This window comes from Alligator sinensis, unplaced genomic scaffold, assembly GCF_000455745.1.
Source record: "Alligator sinensis unplaced genomic scaffold, ASM45574v1 scaffold357_1, whole genome shotgun sequence".
NCBI lineage: Eukaryota > Metazoa > Chordata > Crocodylia > Alligatoridae > Alligator > Alligator sinensis.
The window spans coordinates 2,283,722-2,294,500 of record NW_005841942.1 but is presented as its reverse complement, the minus strand read 5'-3'; positions in this window follow the sequence as shown (position 1 = coordinate 2,294,500).

Below are 10,779 nucleotides of genomic sequence, written 5' to 3'. Positions count from 1 at the left end.
CAGATCCTTCTCAGAAATAGGGTTTCAACACTATAAACAATGCCATTATTTGGGATTACACTTTGTTAACAGAGGGCAGGATCTGGACAAATGGAGTTGCATCAAAGCAAGGGGAGTTTGACTAGAAGTACATAAAGTGATCTGAAAAACAAATTGATCAGAAATAATTATTAGGTCATTCCACCCTTATATGCAAAGTACTGGAGATAGAATGATGAGAGGCTTCAAAAGAGAAATATAATTTCGGAAAAGATTTGACAGTGGGGAAAGTAAGTTGGTTACTAATAAGACAGGTTATGCTAGTGATAGGGAGCTTGAAAACGTTGAATACTGGACACATGTGGGCTTTAATTTTTTGAAAGGCACATCAGATTTGCACCTACCAATCTACCAGGCCTCATTTGCCTCTCTTCAAACACAGGCATATATTTCTTTTTGTTGTCTTCCAACAGGCCATTTCTGCATGAAGAAATGCTTTGATGAGGACAATCACTAGAAGGTTTTCCAAATACTACAATATAAGTGTCTATATTCCATCCCTACTGGACGGGAGTTTCAAGCAAGTAAAGCATGAAGAAATTGCTCTTTGCTTCTGCATTTAACAAAGACTCCATAAATAGGAAAAAACTCCATGAACAGGAGGGTTCATGCCCTCTTCATCAAGGCAGCGTCAAAATCCTTGGGTTATGGAGTCCAGCTCTCTCCTCTTCACTCACTTTTAGACTTCAGGAATCTTCCACTTTTTAGTTTAACAATTTTGGCCTGGTGAGTCAGTCTCTACCCTGTGAGGAAGAACGGTGTTCAAATCCCAGCAGGGAAAAGTTTGTCTAAAACCCGGCTTTTCTCTATCCAGGGATAGTGCTTTACCCACTAGGACACTGGCGCTCCCATGGTCTGAGCAGCACCTAACAGCTGTTAGCTGTCAGCTTTTGCTGTCTACAGGTTTGGTGGCCTTTTACAACATTTATCCACTTCCAGAATAAAATAGAGTTGAAACAAGGCATACATGGAGTTTCATGCTCTGGTGGCTGTAATGGATCGCTTCTGGACATACACAGTAAGACATGCTAAATCATGAAAGGTAAAAATGTAAGAGAATTAGCTACCTTAGCAGGATTCAAAGTAAAGGACTATTTCTTTTTATGACAGATGCTGAAAAACTGTGTTGTATAGACTTCTTGGAGGCAAAATAATATTCTGCCCTCAATTTACATTCTCCAGTCACATGGTTTTGCCCCCATTTGAAAGATATATTAGAAATCCTTCCTACCACACTTTTAATTTTATTGGTGGGTCTTCCACAATTCTTAGATGAAGCTGATCTGGTTACCCCAGTCAGAGCTCTTTAAATTGTACGTCTATGTCAGATGTAGTCTTTCCATCTCTTTACACTCATTTGTATTAACCTTCTAGCTTTTCCTCCATGTTGTACATATTCCTTCTTATTGAAAATGAAGACAAAGCATTCATTTATTCATTAATTTACTCTCAACTCCATCCATCTTCCTTGCCTTGCAGCTGCACTACTTTTTCTTGTTCCTTTTAATTTATGTGGCTGAAAAACCTTTAGCTATTTGTTTTAATATCATTTGCAAGGTTCAATTCAGCTTAGTTTTTGGTAAGTCTCACTTTTTCTCTATAGTTTGATTTTCACAGTATTGCTTGTTTTGTTGATCTGTTCTTTTTTTAAATTACTTCTTCTTTTCAGTGCCTTGAAGAATATTTAATGATAGGTATTGTTGATAGGTTGAAAGCAATATTCTTTGTGAGTTATTCAACCAGTTAATCTGTAGTTTTCACTATACATTTATCTTTGCTTAGGATTCAAATTCCAGGGAGTTTCTGCATCTCTGCAAGAAATTCCAAACCTATTCACCATTTACTCACATACCACATGCATAGCCAAAAGCTGCTGGTCAATTCAGCAGTGATTCCAAGAGGGTTAACACTGTAGATTTAGCGGATGTGTTTACTCTGCTGTCAGGACTGAGCCGTGACTTTTTTCCTTCATTCTGCCTTCTCAGAACAAAGTGCATGCCTTATTTGGGGCATGTTGTATGTAAGAAAATATAGTGATACCCAACACTTCAGCCTCAGCTGTCTTCACCATCTGGATAAAAATCCTGTTTCCCTTTACATATCCAGGTGTCAGGTCCCCAGCTGTGTAAGTGCCACTTTGGGTGTTTAATGTTTGTGATCCTACTCCATATATAGTGTCCACATGTTTTCTGAGCCTGCTTAGAAGGCTGAGTTCTGACTGGGCAGGTATGCAACTCTGTACATGGGTATCTGAGTATGAGTCCCAAAACCGAGAAGAGAGCTATCGTGTGTTTTAGATGTAACCTGGGCGGTACTCCAAGAGGTACCCCCTCTCCAATTAAAGGGAACAAATCATGTGCACAAGTGCTGTGGGAGATGTAGGGACTCTCCTCCCCCTGTAGAGCAGAACCAGATCACCAATGAGCCTTAACCATATATCTTTTAATGAAAGAACAGTACTGGGAGCATAACAGGCATAAACCAGGGGGTATAGAGGATGCCCCGAGGGGGCAGGATTCAACAAAGGTTAGACACTTAACAATCATTGACAAAAGACAGGGTTAACAGAATATAAAACATAAACAGCAGAACAAACAATACTGGTTGGTGAAATATCAAAAGGCACAAAATACAAAATGTCAAATGACAAGGAAATATAGGGCCTAGGTACCTGGAGGGGGAGAAAGGGGGAAAACACAATGGTCCCTTTCTACTGCAAGAAGATTTTCTCCTTGTTAGCTCATTCACCCTAAAGTCAGCCCAGCCAGGACTTAAACACTGGTCTCCCACATGGTAGGCAGAGCTGCTGCCACACAGCCACCAGTGCTAGTTCTAGTCTAAATTGCTAGGGATCTTGATCTTCCTAGAGCCCTGGCCTCATGTCAAGCTACCTGGCCTCTTATTGGAGGAGCTGGAAGCAGGGCTGGGAACCTCTCAGATCACTGCTCAGATCCTTGCTGGAGCAGGGGAGCCTCTCCTGCTAGCCACAGTCTCTCGTAGGCAATCCTGGAGCCCAGAGGGGACCCTCTCCTGCCGGCCGCATGCCACACTGCTGATGGTCCCACTGCTGCCTGCAGGTCCCAATCCTTCAGGTACTTCTGGGGCAACTGCTTCCGCCCCGCTAACCCAGCTCTTTGAAGCTCCTTCCTTGTGGTCCCTCACTGGTCTCTCTCTTGAGTCAGCCGTGCTGCCCCTTTTATCCCCCTCCTGGTGACCCAAGGAGCTAATCAGGGGACATGGAGGGTGAGTCTCTGGGGCCTGATTGGTGAGGAAAGGGAATCCCAAGTCCTCCAATCATCTTTTGCCCTTTCAAAACCCCTGGGCTAGGTCACTGCCAGCTAGCCTGTCACATGGACTAAGAGCCAAGTGGTTAGAGTACTTGGCCAAGAAACAGGAGACACAAGCTCTCAACTCCTCCCCTGCAGGGGCACCTGCATTACACTCATTTCCTAGCAGAGTGCTAGGCTTTTCCTGAACTCCACTCTAACCCCGCTTCTGAAGCTGAGCCACTTCTCCTTGCTTCTAATATTCACTAGCTAAAACAAATAGAAAATGTTGGGGAAGTTTCTGTGCCACTAGGAGCAAGGCTAAAGCTCAAGGCAGCATCTATTTCAGTAAGCTACATATTCTCTAGCTTGTTTTCTTTTTTTCTGGCCCCACATATCTCCCTCTCTTGGTTGGGTAGGGACTCAGCATCAAAAGTAGGGCTATATTTAGTAATGCTGTGCCCTGGTGGTTACAGTACTGTGCTAGAAATATGCACATTCAAACACCTTTTCAGCGAGAGGGCCTAAAACCTGGGTCATCTACTTCCTGGGTAAGTACCCTAACCACTTGGTTATTGACCTAAAATGTAGGAGAGCCCTCTTTTTGGTTTTGCAGGGCCACAATTTTTTGGACTTACGCTCAGGTATTCATGTACAGAGCTGTGTAGCTGCCCACTCAGACCACAGTCTACTGAGCAAGATCAGGGACAGTGTCAACACTTGCATATCAACATTGAGGGTGGAGTAGGATTTGAAACCGTGTGCAAGTGCCAAGAATGGCAGTAAATATGGCTGAAAAACTGCCACGTGAGTGCAGGACACAAATTTGCTTAAAATAATATCTGCCAAATTCTAGCCTTGGATCGTAAATACTAGCCTACTTGCCTCCTTCCACAAAAATACAAGACAACTCCTGTTGCTGTTGTATACAAGATTCTTTAAGGGTGCAGACAGAAGTTTCATTTATCATGTGATCAGCCTCCTGAACGTGCTCTACAGCCATGCCATGACACATGCATGGCTACAGAACACTTTTAAAGTGGCCTATCACATGGCAAATTAACCCTCATCAAATGAGGGATGAGATGAAAGTGCTCCACTTTGGAGCACCTTAGGGAACTTGTGTTCCCTAGGATTAAATTTGTGGTGTGATTGGGGCTGGGTTGATGCATCCGAGCTCTGCCCCCGGGGCTGTCTGTAGAAAAGGAAGGGGAGGCAAGCTGTAGGCTGGGGTTTGCCAAACCTGAGCTGGGGGGCTCCAACTCACCCCCATCCAGATCTTGCCAGGCAAACTCCAGCCAGCAGCTTTCTCCCCCTCCCTTCCTGTAGCCAGTCCCAGAGTGGGGGTGGGGAGGGCATGGCTGGGGGAGAGGCCTCAGGCAGGCTGCTTAGGCTCCTGAAGGCAGGCTCACCCCTCACCCCTGACTGCACTCAACAGGTGAAAGTCTGTTAGGTTGGGGGAGCCCTTTAACTCATGGCACTTTATGTAAAGAACCATGAGTTAGATAGGGGCCTACATGTCTGTCATTACCCTAAGTGTCTTTTTTCAGAGAGAAGATGCATTTATGGTATAACAAGCAAAGTTGTTTGTTGTCTTTTTCATGCTACATTTAGTTTTTTTAATCTATTGCATTATCTCTATTAATGATTTGTGATCTGGCTGTATACCTATTTAAGGCAATGCCAATGTATTCATTGACTTGAGTTTCAGGATCAAGCCCTATGGACAAAATTTACCCTGCTTTGTGCATCAAGGAAAATCTGCTAAGAACAGACATTGCATTTGTCCTGGAACCAGTTGTGCTTGTGTTTGTACTGGAATAGAAAAGTCCTGGATTGACTTGTACACACATTGCCCTTCCAGTTGGGGTTTAGTGGCCAGTTGAATGAGTTGCTGCTTTTCTGTCATCGATTCAATGATGCAGTCCCAAGACAACTGTTTAGATGCACTTCATGATGTCCTGAGACAAACTGTTAGCACGACCAATGGATCTTTTCTAGGATTTGTCATTGTTAAATGAACATGGACATCTGAATGACCATACTTCATCTCAAAAGAAAATAGTTTCTCCTGGGACAAATGCAGTATCTGCCTGTAGCCATAGAGACACTCTTCAGTGCAGTTCTGACTTTAGAAATTTGACTTACCAGAGCAGTAATCCTCATGGCTGGCTGTAATGACAGTCTTTGAGCAATGTATTTTGCCCTTCTCTAAGCAACACTGAATTACAAATGTACTTGCTGCCACTATCTCATCTTTCAGCCCAAGAGCCAAGTGCTAAGGGTACTGAGCCAAGAAGTAGGAGATCCAGGTTCTCAAACTCCCTCCCACTGAAGGGTCACCTGTATGTGCTTTAATTTCCCAGAAGAGTACTAGAACCACAAGCTAGGCATTGCCAGGAACATGTGTACAAACCAACTGAGGCAGGTCTTGATCCATAAGTGATGCTTCATGCTCCAGTGAAAATATGGTCTATGTGGGATGATGTGCTTACTGGTTATATTTCCCAGGGTTGCTTGCTTGTTTGCTTTCATAAGGTATTGAACATTCTAGTTCTGATGCACAAAGCTCATATATAAGTTTATTTTGAACTCAAGCTGCAAGCACTTTGGAGATATCTTGCCATGTTGTTTGTATGTGGGAGTGGGGGGACTCAATGGCTAGGAATAGACATTCAAAAAGCCGGAGCCTGAATTGATTAATCCTTTGCAGGTTAGACTAACCTGCCTAAGTTAAATCAGTTAGTAACAAGACAGACATGCTCTCTGGACTGAAGAACTGTGAGCACATGCCTGCAGTTGCTCAGGCCAGGAGCCGGGGGGGCGCTAGAGCATGTTCTTGGCTGCAGGGAAACTATGCTGGGGGTGTGTTACCAGTCTGGGCTGAACTGGTCAGGGAAGAATTTAATTCCCCCCTCTCTACCCCACCGGCAGGGACCCAAGCAGGGTCTGCTGGGCGCTTCCCGCTTACTGCTGCAGTAGAAGGGTACCGTGGCCCCTGAGGCAGAGCGGGGCAAGAAGGTAAGTTAGTTTCCCCTCTACCCCCACTGGCAGCCGGGTCTGCCCACTATCACCACTACCATGCTTGCTCCCTGCAGGGGAATAGGTCCCCTGCTGTTCCCTCTGCTGGACACTGGAGGGAGGAGGAATAACCCCATCCCTGCGCCATGAGGGAGCCCTGTCTGGCTGTGCCCCTGCCCTGCTACTGCACACATCCCCTTCTCAGCCTCTGGGCTGGCTGAGGCTGGCGGAAGGTGTGGGGGGCAGAAGCCCACAGCAGGGCTTGGCTCTGCCCCCAGAGCTGGGAGGCATGCCCCCCTCTCAGCTGGCCCAGAGGATAAGAAGGGGACATGGCAAGGAACTTCAGCTTCTCCTCTCCCTCCTTCCCTCCTCCCCTCAGTCCCGGGGCTGAGAAGAGGAACTCTCTCCCCTCCTGTACAGAGAAGTCAGGCTGCTGGGCTGCTGCTGCTCCATCTGCGCTCGGAACAGCATCTGGTGGAATAAGCTGGCCCTAGTGGTGACTACAAGTACTGGGGCTGAGGGGAGGGGGGATAGGAGGGAGAGGAGAGCCGCTGCTCAGGCTAGGGAGCAGAGGGGCAAGGCCAGCCTGGCTGGGCTGGAACAGAGAGCCCAGGTCAGACACCATGCTGGGATGTTGGGGGGCTCCAGTTTAACTTGAACCAGCAATGGGTCTGGGACCAGTTGCAGAAACCAGTTTGAGCCAAATTAGTTATGTCTGATACTACATTCAACCAGGTTTATCTCAAACCAGTTTCAGCCATTTTCGAAATGGTTTATGTGCCCTGAATGTCTATTCTGTACAGGTTTAAACCAGTTTCTGATCACTTAAACTGGTTTATGTGTAATGTCTGTCCCTAGCCAATAGGCCCTGTCTGCCATGCAACTTTTTTCATAAAAACACAGCAGACAACAAAATGTGACTCTAGGGTCATCCAGGTAAGTGCCATTACAAGCTCCTCATGAAATTGAATTGAGCTAGTTCTAAATTGGGAGACACTAGCATAAAAATAGTCTTTGTACCAGCACCTCCAAGCTTTCGTCTGACAGCTTACACATACTGTAAACATCATGCTTAATGACAAAGAACTGAGTAACATATAACAAGTGGTTGAACTTGTGATTTACTGCTCAATCACTTTATTTCCTTAAGTCCATTAACTGATGCTGAATTGCAGTAGCATGCCAAAGAATTCTGTGCATAAATGTGACATCCACAAATGAATTGAATATAATTGAGGCTATTCCAATGACTAACAAATTCATTTAAGATGACTTGACATTTAAAGGAAAGAGCTATGATAGTTTTTCAGGAAAATTGAAACACTGAATTATTTTATGATTCCTACTCCAATTATATGAGGTTTGCTCTGTTTAAATTGCAGTGGGATTCTTTTGGAATTATATATGACATCCATATTAATACCAAAAGAGTTCATCACGATTAATGTCATTACAACAAATGCTAAAGGGATTAATAAGGATTTGCTACTTGTTGCAAAGCGTTGAAGCCCTAGAGGCCCTGGCATTGAAAAACTCCAGGGTGGCCCCATCTTGTCGGATCTTTTGGATTAAAGATATTAAATAAAAACATCTGTAAACTGCTATGAGATTTACATTCCTCCTCTCTGTTATAAATGACATTGCTAACTCTACTGCACTTCTGGGGCCCATTTAATTTAGCAGTTGCTTCAGAAAGCACTTCATAAAAACAATTATTGAATTAATTGTAATATTTCCAGTCCAGCATTCATTTTTAAAATCATCACCACCTGTAAACTCTTCTCCCAGTTGCCTTGTAGAGGCAAAACTGGATCATTTTAGGGTTTATATATAGTTACAGTAAAAACTCTGGTAAGTCAAATGCTGTTGTCTCATTGTGTATTACCCTGTGGATATATCAAGATTGAAGTTTGTTACTGATTTGTGTGTTCTTACCTCTCCACTATCCCTTTTTAACAAAGGGACCTCATAATTTAGACCCAAATCTCTCTTATTTGATATCAATATATTTCCTGAGTTTTAGTATTACAATGATTTTATATTAGACCTTTCCAATCCTAATACACTCATTGAATACTAAATAAGTTTAACCTCATGAGCTAGGCCATTTACTTGGGAAGGTGTGTGTGTGTATGTGTGTGTGCGCATGTGTGTGCAAGGGTGTACCACCATAGGCAAAACACTATCAAGGAGTAATTTAAGCTGTGGGGAAAATGTCTGTTAAAGCAGTCTGTTTTGCCCCTTCAGGAATTACAACTTTTTCCTTTTCTGATGGCCTGTGTGTGGTGGTGGGCGGGGGGGGCGGGTAAAGAGCACAGAGCTATGGTTTACCCTGATTTAATATGACTCTCATCACTGCTGTCTTTTGGCATAGGAACTTGGTGACTATATCTGTGATCCCACAATTTCAGTCTCTCCAATGGATGCTTTTTACAAGAACTGTGCACTTAGAAAAGTCTTTTTCCTCTCACTAATCACTGCAGAGTCATATAAGGTTTGTGCCACCATCTAACTCAGATTGTAAGGTTCTTAGGGCAGGGATTCCCCCCACCTTTTTTTTTCCTTCTGTGTGTATACAGCATCTAGAACCAGTCTAAAATGGTATTTAGATGCCTAAGTCCCATTCTGAAGGTTTTCCTGAACTCAGTTATAGTTCAGTTGCCTGAATGGTTTTGGGTCTGGTTCTCAGTCCCTATATGGACTTGAATAAATGCGAAGGTGTGTAACCAACTCTGACTCAAATCTAAGAACCAAGCCTATGTAGCAGTTTCAATATAGCCTCATTATATGGGACACGAATGGTGGATCTATTCAGCTGAACTACACTTACAACGTACCAAGCTGCACTTAAAAATGCACAATAAATCCCTGTGCGAGCCTAGGAGTCACAAAGTGGCAATTATGACTTAATGAAGAACAAATATGGCCTTTACTGCATTGAAAATGTGTCATAAATTCTACGGTTTTCCAGGTGAGGTTGTACAATAATATAAAACATGTTTTACCTTAGGATATGGTTGATATCTGACATTTTGTTACATCACCTGCTTGTGTGTAAATAAAATAACTGTAATTTAAAGCCAGATTTCTAGACCCAGCTGCTGATATTTAAACAGCACAAGGCATTTGTATATACTTCATATTTTAACATAGCAGTTCCTCCCCAGATTTATTAGTGGAAGACTTACCTAGCATTAACTGTAATGTATTGGAGAGCATCATAACATCATTTATTTTAAGCCTGCAGGGATGGTCATGACACCCCTTGGTGGCCATACAGATCCTGTCCAGCTCCAATTCTAATGTCGCCCTCCCTCAATTGCTTGCCTACCTCACCTTGTCTTTATTGAAAGTTGGGTAAAGGGAGTCTGCTCACAGCCTTAGAGTGAGCCTTAATCTGGACTACTTCGACACTGAGTCTGTCTTGGACCCCACTAGTCTAAATCCCACCTTCAGGCCTGATAGGTCCGTTTCAGCCCATCTATGCCTCTGCAGGGCACCTATAGCCTTAAGGGCAAATTGCATGGCTCCATTCCACCCCTACACCATAAGCCAAGCATTGCAGGTGTTATCACATATGATGTTACCTTCACGTGCTTGGCCTCCTTGGGCCTTTGGATGTCCTGGCCCCTCTCTCAGCCTCTCCTCCTACATTTGGCTCCCCACCTTGCTGCTCTTCATGTGGGAGTTCTGTGTCAGCCATGCTGCCATAGTGAGGCACCCCCTGCCTGCCTAGCAGCATCAGGGGACACAACTCCATGCCAGGATCCCCATTGCTGCCAAGCATACAGGGGCCTCGCCATGGCAGTTCAGCTGGCACGGAGCTTTTGTGGGGAGGGCAGTAGGGCAGGGAGCCAAGCCCATAGTGGGCAGCCCACATCCACCCCCATCCTGCACATGTGTCTGGGGGCATATGCCCCTCCATTTTCCCCTCTCTGGGAGTGTATGCAGTGGCAGGGAGCTGCCTCCCACCATGCCACCTGGATAAGCTGGTCCCTATCCTGGGACCTTCTTTGATTTTGCTCTCTCTCAGCCCTGCTTTGTATTCCTGGGCCCTCTGATCACCCTCCCAGCCCTTTTTGGGGCCTAAGGCTCATAGATCTTTGGACCCATGCTGTCTAGACCCTTGCACTCCCTGCTGGGTCCCACTCTCAAGACACTCTTGGGCTGCCAGCACTCTGAGTAGGCCTTGCCTTGTCTTGCCCTGCCCGTGCAGGGCTCCAGGCTAGCCTACTACTACAACTTAATAACAAGCACCTGCCCTCTGGTAGGCACTTAAGCTTTCCCTAGGTTTAACATAAACCAGGACCACCTGCCCACATAACCAAGTACCTCTCTGCCCAGGCACCTTCTCTTGTTCCCCACATTGCAGGTTGGCTTCCATAGATTCATAGATGTTAGGGTCAGAAGAGACCTCAATAGATCATCGAGTCCGACCCCCTGCATAGGCAGG